Below are 19,269 nucleotides of genomic sequence, written 5' to 3'. Positions count from 1 at the left end.
CGAGCTTGAAAAGATCAACGAAACATGCCTTTTAGCGGTATATAGCATGATTGTTGAGAAGCTAAGGCCCAAACAATGGTTTGATGACCAGCTTAGGGAAAAGAAAATGAACAAGGGTGATATGGTCCTCTTATTCTATACCAAGACACATAAAAAGAAGATCAAGCCTAGAGGCTTACGACCTTTCCTAGTCACTGAGATAACACCACAAGGTGTAGTATGCATCGAAATGCTTGATGGTGTAGAAATGGCTGGTTATTTCAATGGTAGAAAACATAAAAGCTACTATGGACCTCTCACACTGAGGCTACCTTAAGAGCCATGCATGATAAAAAATAGTGCAAGAAAGACCATGAGGATATGAAAAAAGTTGCACAACAAGAGGCCAAAGCAAGGCAAGGCAAGCTTCACCAAGGTTGTGGTTAGGAATGACCAACCCGATGAGCTTTGTCCAAAAATTAGCTCTTGTTGATACAAGGGCTAGTTACAATTTGATGTCCTAGGAAACATTGCATTCCCTTAGGGGACCCTCGCTAAAAGAAACCCCTGCCATCGTTATCATGGTAATGTTAGCATGTTCATTGTTTAGGCATAGTCACACTTTTATTCCACATTGGAAATAATCCCTTGGAAGGTAAGTTCTATGTGATGCCTACACGAACCATGCGTGAAGAAATACTCCTTGGAAGGGGATGGATGGGACATAATAGCTTTAACATCGACTGGAACGCATGGACAAAGACCTTATATAGTAGCTGGCCTTTGGCCTCTGGCCAAGTTACTGTCCTTATAATAGATGAAGAGCCAGTACACCGACTACTCCCCCATGCCAAGAACTTCCCCCTTCACCACCCACCATAATTCCATCACCACACTCCCACAAATCCATCCCCCTAGAAAAGAGGCCCCTCATCATTCCAACCACATCAATGCCTCTCACACCCTTCCTACAACCATGCTCGGCACAGCAACCCACTATCATATCGCCATTTCACTAGCACTGTTGACCCATCAACCCAACCTAACCAAACTAACATTTCTAACAAAGCTAACAAAACTAGCAAAACTCCACCAGGTATGCCATCTCCCTATTGGGTACCTAAGAAGCTACTCTCGCAGCACAAGGCTATTATGAGGGTGAATCTACATTGTGGATCCCTCGACGATCCAACCCTCCCCTTCGTTCACAAGAACCCAAAAGCTCCTCATCCCCCACATCAGCAACAAATTTGGCAACCACAAGCCTATAGAGTACAGGATAAACACAAGCCTAACCACTCTCCACAAAACTCCAATCCTCAATCAAACCCTCAACCTTGCCTGAAACCAACCCCCCAATGGATCCCGAAACCTCTCCTACAAGCCCAACACTTCTATGAGGGCAATCATCATATTTAGATCCCCAAATATCCACAACGTCAACTTCGACCCCGTGTTGCTTTTTAGCAGTCCCCTACCTTTCAATGTAATCCAAAGGTGACCTCCACCACAAAAACTACCCAAGAAAAAGGGAAGCAGAAGCTTTACAATGACACTAGAACCCTCATTCTGCCCCACTAATAGAGCTAATGAATGATATACCCTCAACATCAGCAACTCCCCCACCTATCATTGTGAGGCTACAAACGGAGTGCTACAATGCCATCGTCAACTCCTTTAGTCTCAAGTACTTCCTTACCACCCGCCTCAGAGTCCCTCAAGGAAGTAATACCCCACCTCGCCACATCGGCAAATTGGAATAAACTTCTCACCTTGGCAATGTAAGATTCCTCCTCAGCCTGAATAATGAATAAGCTTTTACCTCAATTCCCTGTAATCATTCCTTTTTTTTTTGAATACAAGAAAATATTATTTTTCCTTGTTTTTGCCTAGAGAGGAAAAAATCTAGATAGAGGTAATTTAATATTGAGATATTTTTAGATATAAAAATTCTCCTAATATCAAAAATATATTTCCTTGAAACAAAAGCTCAAAATAAACTCTCCAAGGTGCATTAGGAATCAATTAAAAATGATATAAAGGACCTTAGCTTAAGGGTCTAGATTTTTAGAAATTTTTTGATTATGGTCCAATTAAGGTTCCAATGGGCCAATAGGATTAATCCAATTTTTGGGATAAGATAAATCCAGTGAATAAAAGAAAATACCCAAAAATGAGTAAATGCTCACATAAGATGAAGAGTTGACTGAGTACAAGGTTTATTAGTTAAAAATTAAGAGATATTACTAAAAAATGAGATATTTTAGAGAAATGATGAAATTTTGACACCTTGGTAAGGAGAGCGGGACCTTTGAGGTAGGTGCCTCCTTCACATATGTGGGAGGGTTTTTAATGAAAAAAATTGTGATATTTTTATCTCTCCTCTCTCCTGGATTAAACTGGATCAAAATGGGAGCTAAATTGGTCTAAATCTTGTCGAAATGCTGGAAAATTCTAGAACCTAGTTGGACTCAGTTAGTGGCCTTCCTCACCTATAAATAGACCCTCATTCTTTTGTATTCTCATCTGTGAGCTATACCGTGCCAGTATTACATTAAAATAATCATATTTTCTATTATCCCTTAAAAATCCTCTACTTTTGGAGAGCTTGGAGCTTCTCTCTCTCTTTAACAACTCTTGGGGCTTTCTTCTCAACTTTCTAAACTAAGTGATTGGTTGGGGGCTTCACTTCTAGAAAAAGAAGCAAGCTAAACCTTGAGGTAAGAAGGAATTTTATGGTTTTTGTTAATATTCTCAAATGATTTCTCTTCTCAATGCCTCTCAAGCTTGAGAAGTTTCTAATTAGTTGTTTTAAGTTCAAATCAAGCTTTTCCTAAGAATTTTAATGAATAATCAAGAAAAAGTTAATCTTTATGCTTAATTAGAATGTTTTCTTACGTATATCTCTCTCCCAAAAGAATAGTCATTCCTATGGCTAATTCTTTACCAAAAGAATGCTTCTCATTGATAAATTCTTATTTCAAAACCAAACTCTAAGCTTGTTAAGCTAGAGGATAAGAAAATGGTATTTTTATGCTTTTATGTAAACAAAATAATGGTAAATCCTTTTAAGTTATTTATAAGTAGTTAAAAAACTACTTTAATTGATTCTTAACATGAAAGAGATAATCCTATCATTTTGGGAAAAGAGGAATAATAGAAATAGCATAATCTAGTAGAATAATCATAATTAAGTTTATGATTATAGATAAATTATGATTTAATTTCATAATTTAGATTTAAGTTTAAGAATAGATCTTCTATCATAATTGTATCACAATGTCTTATTCTTTTTTAGAAAAATTAAAAATTATCGAAGCTATGGTAATTTTTTAAAAGAAAATATTACATATCTTATTTTTATGCATAATGCTAAAAGAGGACTTCCTACCATATTTTAGGATTGGACATCCTATGCTAAAAGAATGATTTTCATCATATTCATGGGAAAGAAAATTTTAGTGTTTATGCATAAATAATTAATTAAAGAAAAGAGAAATTTTTGGTAATTTTATTTTTATGAAAAAAGAGGAATTCCTATGATAATGGAGATCCATGTAAATAAATGGTAAAAGAGAATTTTTTGGTATATTTGAAATAATGGATATATTTGAAATAATGGAGATCCATGTAAATAAATGGTAAAAGAGAAATTTTTGGTATATTTGAAATAATGGATATTTTATTTAATTAAAAAAAAGAGAAATTTTAGATAAATTTATTTTATGATAAAAGAGGAATTCCCATGACATTTGGAATTCAATCATTTAAATGCAAAAAGAGGAATTTTTAGCATATTCAAAAAATTGATATTTGTATTTAATTAAAAGAAGAATTTTTATGGTATTTTAAGTAGAGAAAGGTTTAAATTAAATTTTGGTGACAAAAGAGGAATTTTCACCATAATTCTACCTAGAAACTTAGGGTTGATAATTAAATTGGTAGAAAGAATATTCTTAGATATTTTATGTGGATAAATCACCAAATTGATATTTACCCAAAATTCGAATAATGGAAGAAGAGTATTTTTATAAAAATCAGATATTCTCATATAGACCATTTCTTAATCTATTATGGTGGTTAGGAAGGAATGAAATTCATAAAGTTGGAATTTTCCTTACGGTTAGAAGTTCAGTAGATGTTTATCTGAAGAAAACCCTTGGAATCAAAGTTAGAAGTAAACCGAATAATTTTGGTTAGACCACGACTGTGAGAGGGACGGCCAGTAAACTACTTGCCCATCTCTCGATCTGAATCAAGTAAAAACTTCATGACCAATTCCAGTTTCTTATACAAAGGAATAGACTATCGTTGAGTTAGCATAGTATTTCCTTGACCGAAATCACCAAGAATCTAGTTGGAAATTCAGTCAAATGATGGGTAGATTACCCTGACGGAGAGATCAATGACTCTCATTAAGAAAATATGGATTAAGGAAAAAGGGTTTTGTGGAACCAATGTCAAACTGGGAATTCTACTTGCATAGAACCTCTGTTTTCTTTTAAAGGACTGTTTTACGCCAGAATGCTAGAGGAAGCATTTGGTATGTGTTTAACTAAGAAGAGACTCGTTTGTAACAACTGGCGGGGAGTTGTCGGGGGACGTCACTCGCGGCAAAGCCTGCCGAGGTCTTGACCAGCCTGGTATGGTTAAAATGGTGCGCTTCCGTACGATGGGCGACGACCAACGAAGCGGTTATTGAGTGAAGTGCTAGGACACCTAAGTAGGATCCTAGAGGATTCTGACTAGGTGATGCATGGGCTCGCAGTTGTTAGGACACCCATGCGTACGTCGAGGAAGATTCGGATGAATTGAAAGAATGACTTTTGTGAACTGAATTTTGATATTGGATCTCGTTGGTTGACCATCTGGTCTTCAATGGAGAATTCGGATGATATATTTTGTAAAACAATGGACTCAATATTTTGGAGGATTATGATCAGTAATACTATGATTTTCATTGAAAGATTGCTTTAAAGACAACCGAATCTGTTATAATGGCAATTTCATATTGGGTGTGTAAGTGGTATGCCTACCTTAAATTTTGCTTGAAGCGCCGGCTAGGAGGCATGGGAACTCTTTTCCTCAGTATCTGAGTAAAACATAACCAAAATTTTTATAAAGGAATCCTACCAATACAGTGGTTGGGTGGTTGGCTAACCCATGGGCCGGTTGGGGTAGGCTCGATCGGGGGATTCCTGCGATACAAATAGTTACGATTAAGTTACGCTAGTTAGATTAGGTCCTAGGAAGACCCTTGTTCTGTGGGAGGGAATCAACAGATGTGCCTTGTTTAAAGGAGGAAAAAAGCGGTGATTCTATGGACCAAGTGTAAGTCTCTTCTTTGATCCGACCTGTGACTTTCGAGTTTGGTTGGATCAGTTATTAAAATAGTTAAGACTTTGACTCGTTAGATCAATTCTCCCGTTAGATGATTTTCCTGGTGGAATCGCCCGTGCCTTTCGAGCGAGGGAAGTTTTTTCGAGTTCGGTTCGGAGGAACCGCAGGGCTTGTCTCTTGTCTCGATATCCGTGGGACGAGGCCCTGAGTGTGGATTCTTGCCCCGTGCGAGAGGCTGACGCTGCCTCCATCGCCATCACCCCTCAGAGATGGTATCTCGGGGAGGGGGCAGGGGTCTCATAGGCAAATTGGGCACGCGGTCAGTACAAAACCCGCAATGGGGTGCTGGCAGCATAGCCTTTGGGTACCACTACAGACAGATCTGTCTAGCTCCGGGACATACCTGAATTAGGGAGGGGGGTATGTTAACCACTCTGGTTAACATTATCTTTTGTGTGGCTACATTCTTTATAATCTATCTTTTGTAACAGTGTAATGCGCTGATTGTATAGAAATGTGAGATGATTGAGCTTACGGCTTGTGTAATGCCGATCATGAATAGGATGACTGAGCTTACGGCTTGTGTAATGCCAGTCATGAGGAATAGTTGTACATAGAGCTAGAAGGAATAGGAAGATAGTTTTGGTCCCCCAATTGTAAATGGGCAGGCGGCCATTGTCACTATGAGCTCTTGTATATAAGTCATTTTATGAAATATGAAAAGGGGCAATCCCATTTGTCCCATTTGAGCTTACCTTCACTCTCTCATTTGAGCTTATGGATGCATGTTAGCTTGTGTTCTTGCTTGCTTACATGTTTGATTGTTGGTGCATGTAATTAGGGATGGTAATTCTCTCTTTTCTCTTCTTCTCTACCCTCTCTTTACTATCTACCAAGTCCCTTTTGCATGCTAGTTGCATGAGGTAAAGGCTGAGCTCTCCATAGCTTCCTTCCTTCTTGCTCTCTACCTAGCCATTAGATCTCTTCTTGGGTGACACAAGAAGAGGTGGAGTGAGCCCCTACCGGCTTTACATTGAGGAGTTAACCCTCTTAGGGTTGGCCAAATGCAACTCTCCAGACTCCACCCTTGCATGTATCTCTCTTCTCTTCTCTTTCCTTCTTGTTTATAAGGTAGCATGTTATCCTTAACATCACTCGTGCTTGTTCAGGGACATTCTTTGAGGGTATGATCTTGGCTTGTTCCTGGTCTTGTGAGGTAGATGCTTTTATTACAGCATGAGCTACGGCTCGTTGTTTGTTGGTTTTATAGTTGGGTCACGGGGTTGAGAGGAACCGTGTGGATAAAGTCGTCTCTCACACTCAGCAAGTTAATGCTGGTGTGTTCGGATTAGCTTCACGAGCCTTCCCCATTGTTCCAGGTCTTAGCGGATAATCTTTGTACATATGGTCAATTCCACATCCTACACACAAGGGAGTTAATGTGGTATTACGTAGAGAGGTACTTGCCATACCTTTTTTGTTGGGACGCTCAGCCACTCGGTGTGGTCCTGTGCAATTATAGCATTGTATAGGTGGTCGTTTTGCCATCATATTCATGTCTCTAGCCTGTGGAATTGGGGCTGCTAAGTACACTGGGTACATTTGGTCTCCCTCCATAATGTAGTGACTTAGAATTTGTGAGGCAAGATTATGACTCTAGGGTTTCATAGATAGGAACTTTCAAAATTTTCCCCTCGTCCCCTTCTTCGAAGATTTCTATTAGGGTTAGTTGACAAACTGGTGTGATTTGTGCAATGGGGGTTGAGACGGGAGAATCGGGGGCAGTAAGGGCATTTCAGGTACCCTAAGGATTCCTCTTTGGACCACTCCTTGGCCTCGTTGAGGTGCATTATGATGGGTAGGTGCTGGCAAGGCTAGCGCGGCGGTTGCCTCGGTTTGCCTGACAAGGCTTGGGGTAGATCACAGGCTAGAGCAGCTCTCCGATGATAATAGTTTGTAACTTCATGATTGCCCCATTTTTGGCAATATGTGTAGTAGAGGTTAGGACGGGGTCTCGGATGTGGACACTCTATGCCGGTATGGTTAGCTTGATAGATTGGACACCATCATACAAACTCCCTCTGTAGATACAGATGGGGTTGGCCGACCCGATCCTGACCTTGGCCGGGTATCCAATGTTGGGTCATTTGCTGCATTAGTGTAGTGGCCAACTGCTCAACCTGCTCTCCGATTGTGGACTCCTTCCTTTTTCTATCAGGTTTTGTACTGGTGGTATTGAAGGAGGCTTCAATGTGCCCTCATGAAGTTCTCAGGAATGTGTTCCCTTGAAATTGTCTTCAAAGTCCATAGCACTCCTACAGCATTGCTTAAAGGAGGTATGGGCCATGGCATATAATGAATTATCCAAGGGTACGTCATCCAGACCTTCCAGGAATCTCCATATGAGTCTTTCATTAGAGAACTTGTCTCTAGCACTGTAGCAAGAATGGAGATATTCGACTCTATTGATGTAATCTCATATGGTTTCACCATCCCTTTGTTGGACATTGTGTAACTACTCAACTCGACTCCATCTGGTGCCTTGGCAAGAATATCCTACCTTGAAAGCCTCTTTCAAAGCTTCAAAGGTGGCCGTATCCTCAACTTTCAAAGCCTCTTTCAAAGCTTCAAAGGTGGCCGTATCCTCAACTTTCAAGGACCTAAACCATTGGCCTGCTTTACCATTGAGGGTGAGGCTGAAGGCACTCACCTTAACTTGATCTTCTACATGGCCAAAGGCTTCGCAAATTTGATTAAACACTTCCAAATTTGATTAAACACTTCCAAATGTGGAATGGGATCTCCAGTCCCTTCAAACTTAGTGATAAGATTTGAGATTTTGGCGAGTTTTTTGCACTCTAATCTTGGTGTAGGTTACAGTAGTGCTGGGGGCGTGATGCCCCCCGCAGCCACCCCCCGAGGAGGAGCAGGGCTAGGACGATAATATACCATTGGAGACCCTTGACTTATAGGTGGGTTAGATTATTGTGCCCCTTGTGGAAGACTTCAAACAGTGACATTTTTGACTAACTATAGGCCTTGATTGTTGGAATCCTTATCATCAATGTAAGTGGATTGCTAGCGGTAGATTGATGTGGCCAACGGGGACTGGATGCACCTCACCCTTCCACTAGGCCAACGGGGACCAATGTGATCTCGCCTTGACGTTAGCAGTTTGGCTAATGGAGAAGAGTCCAAATCTCATTATTATTCAAGTTTTGACTCTCCAAGATTAGCATATTAATCCCGTTACTCGTACTCATGCCACAACTAGCGAGGTTATTTCATTTATCCCATAATTAAGGCTTTGTATATAGGAATGAGGTCAAAATTCTACCTAGATTATGGATATCTTAGCCGTTGGAGTCCGGACTCTATATAAGGTTATAGGTTTGATGGTCTATGTCATGCCTCCACCTTGATTGTTTGCAATAACTTATCCTATGTGAGTCAATGTAATGCATCCAGGGGGATAAAAATAGCATGTTTACATAGTAGGTCTACAAGTGGAAAGCGGCTGGAGAAGCAAGTGTACTTGTTGATGCTGCTTGATGTTTCCTTCTCCTTCCCGCTTGCCTCTCTAGATTAGTAGATCTCCCACAAATGTTAGCAAGTGTTGCATCCAAGCTGCGTCTCTTAGAAGTTTACATGGAGAGACCAAATTTCTGTTCCCAGCTCGTCTAGTCTCGTTCTCCTGCTCGTACTGTTTTTTTTGCGACTCGTCGACTGTGTTTTTTTTTCCCCCCCAAAGTGGAAGCTTATAAGGCTTTAAGCTTTATGTAAGGCTTATTAAAAGACTTATAAGGCTAGCGTAGCGCCCAGACGCCAAATGTCATCGAAAAGGACTGGCTGGCTGGTGTCGATGACGACGTGTCCTTATCATCTGAGGCTTGCGACCATGAGCATCTTGTCTCCGCACTTGGCCAGGTGTGGAAGCACCCGATTGGGCTACAGCAAGTGCTTTGGAGTTCGACTGGTATAAGAGCCAATGGGTGGCTCAATCAATGTCTTTGTCTAGGAACCAGATTGCAAGTGATAAGACATAAGGGCCCTCGTGGAGAAATGAAGGGTTACGTAATAGCCCGACTTCTATATAGCTATCAGCGCATTCACCAAGCAGCAAAACATATCCAACAAGCAGGTCAAAGTACAAGGAGGTTTTGAGAAAACGAAAGCTGCTCAAAATACAAGAGGAGGTTTTGAGGAAATGAAGGTGAGAACGAAGATTCAAGGTTAACACAACATGTGTGTACGTTTGTGTACAGACTTTCATCACAAAGTCATCGACTTTGTGCGTAAAGATAATATAACCACTTAAAAATATCTTACTTTGAAAAAGTTGTGTACAAACATGTACAGACTTTCAGGACGACAAAGTTGATGCACTGCATCAGACTTTCTGTGTAAAGATAACATAACCATTTAAAAAGTATCTTACTTTGAAAAAGTTGTGTAGCTTTTCTTTACAAAAACCAAAAAAAAAAAGAAAAAGTGTACAAAGGTAAGAATTGAAACCGCCATGCACCCTACCACTATGCTGCATGGTTTCTATGATGAAGAAGGAAAATCATATGTTGATATAAAAAAACTTCATAGGCTCAAGAAGTAGCCATCATGGTGACTTCCTTTATTAACCCATGCACACCGTCTTGTGTCGCCCTCATACACAAACCTTCCCATGCACCTCAACCTCTGTTTCTTTCTATCTGTCTCTTATACACACATATCTACCTATTTTTCTTTCATGTTATACACACATACACCTCTCTCTCTCTCTCTCTCTTCTACACAAGCACACACATCCATACACACACACACTCATAATCAACAAATAGGATACTAGAAACTAGTATAGTAATAAAGAGAAAAATATAAATCTCTCAAATAATGAAAAAATCAAAATAATTTCATAGGATAGTAGGTACAATTAAATTCCAAATTAATCAAGAAAGTCTGAGAGACAAAATCAGGAAAAGATGGTGACTAACAAAATTTATATTAAGAAATGTGTAATGCAATTATAGTGGAAGAAAAAAATATGTGTTTAGATTTGAGTGTTCAAAGAGAGCATCAATAAATTTACAAGCATAAAGGAGTCAAAAAATTCGTACCTCAAAGTAAAGTTCAATCAAATGAAATTGTGAAGAGGAGGCTTTGTCTATCTCACTAAGGGCACTCAATCCAAGTACTCATGGTGCTCGGTGAGATAATGACAATTATCAATTCCTATAATTTCTTTTCCTTATATTTGTTACATAGCCTATTTTGGACTTTTTAAAGATTTGGGTTTTGAATTCCAAATAATGATAAAAATATCCCCTTGATTTAATATCTTTTTTGAAAGTTCAAAAATATATTTCTTTGTGTTTTCAAAAATTGCTTGAAAATACAACTTTTTGCAAAAAGTAAAGTTTGTTCAAAAAGCTTAAGTTGGTCTAAAATTTATTAATTCTCAATAGAGCTCTATGCATGCATATACTACTTTTTGAAAAAAGAGGTAAAAATAAAAAAATCTCAAGGGAATCTTTGAAAGATACCAAATGTTTCTCATTTCTAGGTAATATTACCTATTTTCCCCGTATAACAGTGTTTATTGATACACGCAACATTCCAAGCACTACGAGTAGTGATATGCTTATGCCTACCTACCTTCTTGAAGATCATAAGGATGAATTAGATTGTGATTTTATGGAGGATACCACCTATCATTCATGTGTAGATACTTTGTCGGTATTCAGTTATGACCTTTACAGTGACCCTACTCTCGTCTTAGGGTTTCACCCACACCTAGAGTGTCTTGCACATGAGGATATAGTTCATGGGTTGGATCACACTCATGCACATATAGATGCAATGGATTATGTCTTCAACTTTTCAAATGGAGCTATGTGAGATGATGGCATGGGCATTTGATTCCACATGAGACCAACCTCGAGATGAGTTTATTTGGCTCGCATGGGTGTGTATGATCCTATGTTCTTCAGAGCTGGGGATGTTCATCTTTGGGTGCATTCTATGCCACTTGAGATGTATGGTGGATGATTATGTGGCACGACACTTAGATGCACATACGACACACTTTTGTCTCGGCCTACATGATGATTCTTTTGTGCCAGGATCATTCCACATCCCGACCACCATGAGTGATGGTTACATGCGGTGGACACCACGGATGTTAGATTTGCATTGTGGATGGATTTACAAGTTTTCCCTTTGACCCAAGAGCTACTACATAGACATCGAAGGTCCGTGATGTGTGCCATATCTACCCATTTGACCTAGGAGGATTCATACCTAGCCTTGTCCATTGACATTGGCTTCTTGCACTATACTTTTGACCCTGGGGGATATTCGGCTACTTGCATCATCGAGACAGTAGGCTCTCACACTTTCCCTTTGATCCAAGTGGGAGATTACTTAGCTCCATCATTGATGGGAGGCCCTCATCCTTTCCATTTGACCCTGGGGGTTATACTTCTTATGTTATAGTATTTGGGTCTTCCATGACAATGCCTTGGTCATGATTTTTGGCTTTTATAGCCTTTTGTATATACTTAATTTTTGCATGACCACCCTTTGAGTTTGGGGACAAAATCATTATAGGAGGGGATGATTTGTAATGAAGAAAAAACTTTAGATTAGGTCTAGGACCTTGGTAATGGGCTCAAGTATAAAAGAGGGCTTATGACTGCTATTATATCTTTTGAAATCTTTTGATATTGGTCATCTTGACTCTTGGAGCCTCATGGCTTTCATACCTTGGCTTGTGGAAGGCTTTTTCTATCCTCTTGGTGGGAGGTTAAATCACTTAGGCATCATGGCCATTGCATGAGATTATCACCTTAATCTTATATTAATCCATGGTGATTGTCCCTAATCTCAACTTTATGATCACCCCATTTCAGGGAGCCAAAAAGAGGTCCTAATGAATGACAAAAGCAACCTACAGCATTTCATATGCTATTAAGCCGATATTCTAAGGTAGTATGGCATGGTGGGGCCCAAGGATTAAAAATTTCTAAAAAGTTTAATTTACTAAAAATTATAAATTATTAAATTAGTAAATCACTTAAAATAGTAAATTTTAAGAAGTAATGGTTTGAAGCCATGATTTGACCAAATAAGAGTGCAAATTTCTTGGATTTCTCCAGAAAGAATTGGTCGAGGTAGATGTTGTAGCTCGAGGTGTTGTTGGCATAACCAATAGAGATTACAGTTTAGGGTGGCCCCCAAGTTTAAAGCTTTGGTGTACTTGGAGTAATCCATCTTAAGAACAAGGGGGAGTCGAGACCTGCTCACCCCAAAGACTCGCAAGTAGTGATCTAAAGTAGAGTTGCATGCATATGTATTTAACCTTCCTAAAGTAGTGCCAAAGGAGATTGCGTGGATGGCCTTGAGCATGAAGGCACTGAAAAAGAGAAGCCTTAGCTTCATATAGCCTTGAAAAGTGCTCTCTCAACATAATGGCATAGTTCCCTAATGAGACGAAAGCCTCTTTTCAGTACTTAGGATGCCATGATAAATAGAGAATGTACTGATACCTATTTATCATCTTTTAAAAGCAACTTGTAGAGAGCTTTCTTGTGGTATCAAAATCATATCCTTTATAGTGATGGATATCAAGAAAATATACTATTAAGGGGGAAATACAAGGAGTGATTTTGATGTACTCTTGAAGTCCTTGAGCATATTTGCTAATGTAAGAGAGCAAGCTAGACTCAGTCCCTTTCCAAAATTCAATTGCATCATCAATGTAATGCCTACAAAATAGAAACTCTAGTAAAGGCTCCATTTTTGTTCTTGTTTGTTCTCCAAAAAACAAAGGAAAAGGCAAGCATAGACAACTACAAAATTAATGCCCATTGTTGTACCTCTGATCTGATGCCAAAAAACAACATTGAACTCCAAGTAATGATTTTGAAGAACCAAAGTGGCAAGGGTCATGATGAGGTTACACTCAATGTATTGAAATCCTCTATGTGATCATTTACTTCAAAGATTCAAGACCTTCAGTGGTGGGAATGCTTAGGTACAAGGATTCAACATCAAAGGTGAAGAGGATCACATTATTGAAAGCTCTTACACCACTTTTAGAAGCTTGATGAAGTCTTTTAAGTGTTGCTTTTGTTGCAAGAGAGTGGGAACAAGTTTGTGGTGTTGCCAGATTGAATATAAAACCATTGTAAGAGTAGATAAGCCTACGTACCATAGTGGGCTTCTGGATATTGGGTAAGAAATAGAGTGCACACACTCTAAAGCCTTGAAGAGGTTTCTACTACAAAATAAACTTTGATTCATCTCTCGAGAGGTTTATGGATCTTCGTAAGAAATAGAGTGTACATACTCTAAAGCCTTGAAGAGGCCTCTGGAAAATAATCTTTACTTCATCTCTGGAGAGGATGCTAGATCTGTGGCATATTAGATAAAGTCTACTATAAAGTTCTTCCATAGGAACAAGGGCGACTAGATCATAAACTTCCCTATTAGAAAGTTACATGTCTCCTTCGTCGTTAAGGTACCATGAAAGATCAAGGATAACAAGGCAAAGGTTCTTGATAATATCTTGGTTTTTCCTTAACATGTTGAGGTTTTTTTGAAAGATCAAGGATGACAAGGCCAAGGTGTGTGTTTTTCTTAGATGCAGAGAGAGCCTGTTCTACTTGATGTTATGGAGCACTCGGGTAGTATAATCCTAAAGGATTGATTTTCTAATGGTTATGATCTCTTCAAAGGACTGACAAACACTAGAGGGATTCTGATTGGGATTGGGGACCCGAAAAGGAGGAATAGACCCATCCATAGCATTTTTGAAGAACCACAGAAGGCGAAGTTACAAAGATATCAAAATCTTGGACAAGTCACAGCCTTATCCATGAACTTTGAACGGGGGATGTATCCCAATCCTAGACCAAGAAGTTGCTTCTTATGAAAAGATAGCTCATACTAAGAGAGGTTATGGATTATGATATTTAAGACACAATAATAATCAACCTAAGCATGTGTCTTTCTAGAGAAAAAAAGAATAAAAACATAAGCTTGTGGTTCTAGGAGACCTGTTGACCTCTAGGAATACTTAGATAGGTATTCATTGTCTTAGCTATGTGTAAACATTGCTATCCTAGAATCCTAAGCCTTAGCACCCCCACCTTGCACACACACACTCTCAATCTTTGTGCTTTCATGTACAGTCACATAAATCGCCCTCAGAAAAAAATCATTTTTTGATGTTTTAAAACTATCTATTTGCTACTCACAACGAGATTTCCAAATCACTTATTTTCCCACTATTGTTATACAAGAAAGAAAGATTAGGGTTAGTGTAAGATCCCTGTTCCCACCGAGCAACGGATTCGGGGTACTGGCAGCGGAAGTAGCGCTTCTCGCGCGAGACAGGGGTCCCACACTCGGGGCCTCGCCCACGGATATCCGGATAAGAGACTAATCCGTCGGTTGTTCCAAAATCGAACCCGAAAAAACTTCCTTTACCGGAAAGCACGGGCGATTCCACCAGGATAACTTTTTACTCTAACGTAGCCAAGATCATTTCTGATCGAGATGATCCAATTACATCTATAAGATACTTAGTCGGTTCAAGGAAGAAACTTGCACTTGGATCATTGGGATCAACGCTTTTTTCCCCATTCAAGAGGCACAGCCGTTGATTCCTATCCATAGAACAGTTACTATCCGGGATTTATTTATTTTTTTATCGTAAAAACAAAAGTTTGAGTCTCGATTTACGGATCCATCAGTCCAGCCTAACCCCATCCAGTCCCATGGGTTAGCCAACCGCCCAACCACTGTAGTGATGGGATCCAATTAAAAATTTGGTTAGGTTTTGTCCCGGGTACCAAGGAAAAGAGTTCCAAGGCCCCCTAGCCGGATGTTCATGCAAAATAAAACTAGTCACACCACTCACACACCCAATATGAAATTGCCCTTTTTCAACCAGATTCAACCAGTTTAAAACAATCCTTTAATAAAACCATAGTATCATTGATCACCATCTTCCAATTTATCCAATTGATTCTTAATTTCCCATCATTCCTTCATCAGAGTATCTATGGCATCATTGGCAACTAGAACGCTCAGGAGCCGTTTCGATAGTTCCTAGCCCATAATACTTGGCAATATAATCACTTAACAAGATGGACTCTCGTTGAAGATCAGCAAGATCAACCAACAGATCCATATAAGGAGCCATGGACTCATCCATTGAAGACCAGCAAGGTCAATCAACCAGATCCATGCTCGATTTCAGAAAACAACTCCAACTCTGTTCCAATATCTTCCTCGACGCACGCGTGGGTATCCTAGGTGTGAGATCCCTATTCCCACCGCGCAACGGATTCGGGGTACTAGCAGCGGAAGTAGCACTTCTTGCGCGAGGCAGGGTCCCACACTCGGGGCCTCGTCCACGGATATCCGGACAAAAGACTAATCCGTCGGTTTTTCCAAAACCAGACCCGAAAAAACTTCCCTTATCCGGAAAGCACGGGCGATTCCACCAGGATAATTTTTACTCTAACGTAGTCAAAACTCTTACTGATCAAACAGAACCGATTGCATCTATAAAGATACTTGGTCAGATCAAGGAAGAAACTTGCACTTGGATCATTGGGATCAACGCTTTTTTCCCCATCAAGAGGCACAGCCGTTGATTCCTATCCATAGAACAATTACTATCCGGGACTTACTTCATCTATCGTAATAACGGAAATTGAGTCTCGATTTACGGATCCATCAATCCAGCCTAACCCCATCCGATCCCATGGGTTAGCCAACCGCCCAACCACTGTAGTGATGGGATCCAATTTGGAATTTGGTTAGGTTTTGTCCCGGGTACCAAGGAAAAGAGTTCCAAGGCCCCCTAGCCGGAATTTCATGCAAACATAAAACTAGCCACACCACTTACACACCCAATATGAAAATTGCCTTTTTTTTAGCATCAACTAACTTTAAAACAATCCTTTAATGAAACCATAGTACCACTGATCACAATCTCCCAATTTATCCAGTTGATTCATAATTTCCCATCATTCCTTCATCAGAGTATCTATGGCATCATTGGCAACTAGAACGCTCACCACCTGTCCACACAGGGGCCGTTTCAATAGTTCCTAGCCCATAATACTCAACAATATAATCACTTATCAAGATGGACTCTCGTTGAAGATCAGCAAGATCAACCAACAGATCCATATAAAAGAGCCATGGACTCATCCGTTGAGGACCAGCAAGGTCAGTCAACCAGATCCATGCCCGGTTCCAGAAAACAACTCTTACTCCTTGTTCCAATATCTTCCTCGACGCACGCGTGGGTATCCTGGGCGACCCAGAGCCCGAGCACCGTATGGTCAGCACCCTCTAGGATCCTTCGCAGGTGACCTAGCGCTTCACTCATAGGCCGCTTCCTTGGTCCCTCATCCACCGTACCGGAAGCTCACCATTTTAATCGAACCGAGGCTGGTCAAGACCTCGGCCGACCTTGCTACGCGAGACGTCCTCCATTGACTCTCCGTCACAGCAGTTGCAACTTTATCAGTTAGGTCTCCACGACCTTAATCACAAGACGGTCAAAATGCTTTCCCAGCATTCTTGACATAAAACAGCCATTTACAAACAGCATTTACAAACAGTTTACAAATACAATTTCTATATTAACTCTCATTTTTCCACATTATCCCTCATGCAATCCACATTACTTATTCCACATTTCATTTATATGTGTACTCATCCAATCATATCATTTTCCATCTCTTCACTTCAGATTCCTTCACATCGCATATCATATATTCACATCCATATCCACATCCATACATCCACATCCACATCCACATCCACATCCATACATCCACATCTACATGCTTATCTCCATTTTCACATCCTCATTTATACATCCACATCCCATATCCACATTCATACATACACATCCATATCCACATCCATATCCGCATTCATACATACACATCCATATCCACATCCACATGCATACATTCATTATCACGTCCTCATTCATACATCCACATCCACATACATACATACATACATCCACATCCACATCCACATTCTCATTCACATCTATACATCCATATCTACATGCACATTCACATCCATACATCCACATCTATATCCTCATTCACATCCATACATCCACATTCATGCATCCACATCTACATGCCTACATCCATACATACACATCCACATTTACATCCATGCATCCACATCCACATCCTCATTCACATCCATACATCCACATTCATACATCCACATCCACATCCACATTCACATCCATACATCCACATCTACATGCTTATCTCCATTTTCACATCCTCATTTATACATCCACATCCCATATCCACATTCATACATACACATCCATATCCACATCCACATGCATACATACATCCACATCCACATTCCCATTCACATATATACATCCATATCTACATGCACATTCACATCCATACATCCACATCTATATCCTCATTCACATCCATACATCCACATTCATGCATCCACATCTACATGCTTATCTCCATTTTCACATCCTCATTTATACATCCATATCCCATATCCACATTCATACATACGCATCCATATCCACATCCACATGCATACATACATCCACATCCACATTACCATTCACATATATACATCTTTATCTACATGTACATTCACATCCATACATCCACATCTATATCCTCATTCACATCCATACATCCACATTCATGCATCCACATCTACATGCATACATCCATACATCCACATCCACATTTACATCCATGCATCCACATCTACATCCTCATTCACATCCATACATCCACATTCATACATCCATACATCCACATTCATACATCCACATCCACATCCACATTCACATCCATACATCCACATTCATACATCCACATCCACATCCATACATCCACATTCATACATCCACATCCACATCCACATTCACATCCATACATCCACATTCATACATCCACATCCACATCCACATGCATCTTATCATATCTTATCACTTCCCATATCTTTTATGCATACCTCTATGCATGAAATTCAATTATGCTAAAAGTAACACTTTTATAATAAAATATTCAACTTTTATGCATACCTCTATGCATGAAATCCAATATGATAAAACTAACACTTTTGATATAAAAAAATTATCCTTTATGCATACTTCTATGCATGAAAAATTAAAAATGATAAAAGTAACACTTTTGATATAAAATTTTTTCTTTATGCATCCTTCTATGCATGAAAATTAAAAATGATAAAAGTAACACTTTTGATATAAAAAAATTATCCTTTATGCATGATATTAAAATTCAATTTCTCCATGATTATAATGAAATTCTTTCAATTAATCTAGGATGATAATTCCTAGAATATGGTAGGAAGTCCTCTTTTTATGCTTTGAATGAAATTATTTTATGCATAATTTTTATAAAAATTTTGCCATAGCTCCGCTGCTATGACTGATAAATCTCAATTTTTTCTAAGGGATAAAGCTTATCATTAAGGAAATAATTAAAATGATCTCTAATTGGATCATTAATCTATAGTGGATTGAATCATCAATATGCATAAACTAAAAGCATAGAAAAAAGCCATTAAATTGGCCTCAAGCATAGCTTAATCTTGGATTAAGGAAAAGCTTTATGAAAAGCTTGATTTGGATTGAGAACGGGTCATGAGTATGACCATTTCTTGAGTGAGAGAGAGAATTTACATAAAAATCATTAGAATTTAAACATAAATGAAAATTAACTTCAATAGCATTTATTAACTTATGTAACTCTTCACTACTATTCAAACTTCAATAGTATTAAAAAAAAAACCATACCAATTAAACTTCTCAAGCTTGAGAGGGGTTGAGAAGAGAGAAACATTGAGAAATTATAGAAAGATCAATATTCACTAATTACCTTACAACTTGCTTGA

The sequence above is a fragment of the Cibotium barometz genome, chromosome 3 (assembly GCF_041138505.1).
Source record: "Cibotium barometz isolate CiBa-2024 chromosome 3, ASM4113850v1, whole genome shotgun sequence".
NCBI lineage: Eukaryota > Viridiplantae > Streptophyta > Polypodiopsida > Cyatheales > Cibotiaceae > Cibotium > Cibotium barometz.
This window is presented reverse-complemented; position numbering follows the sequence as displayed.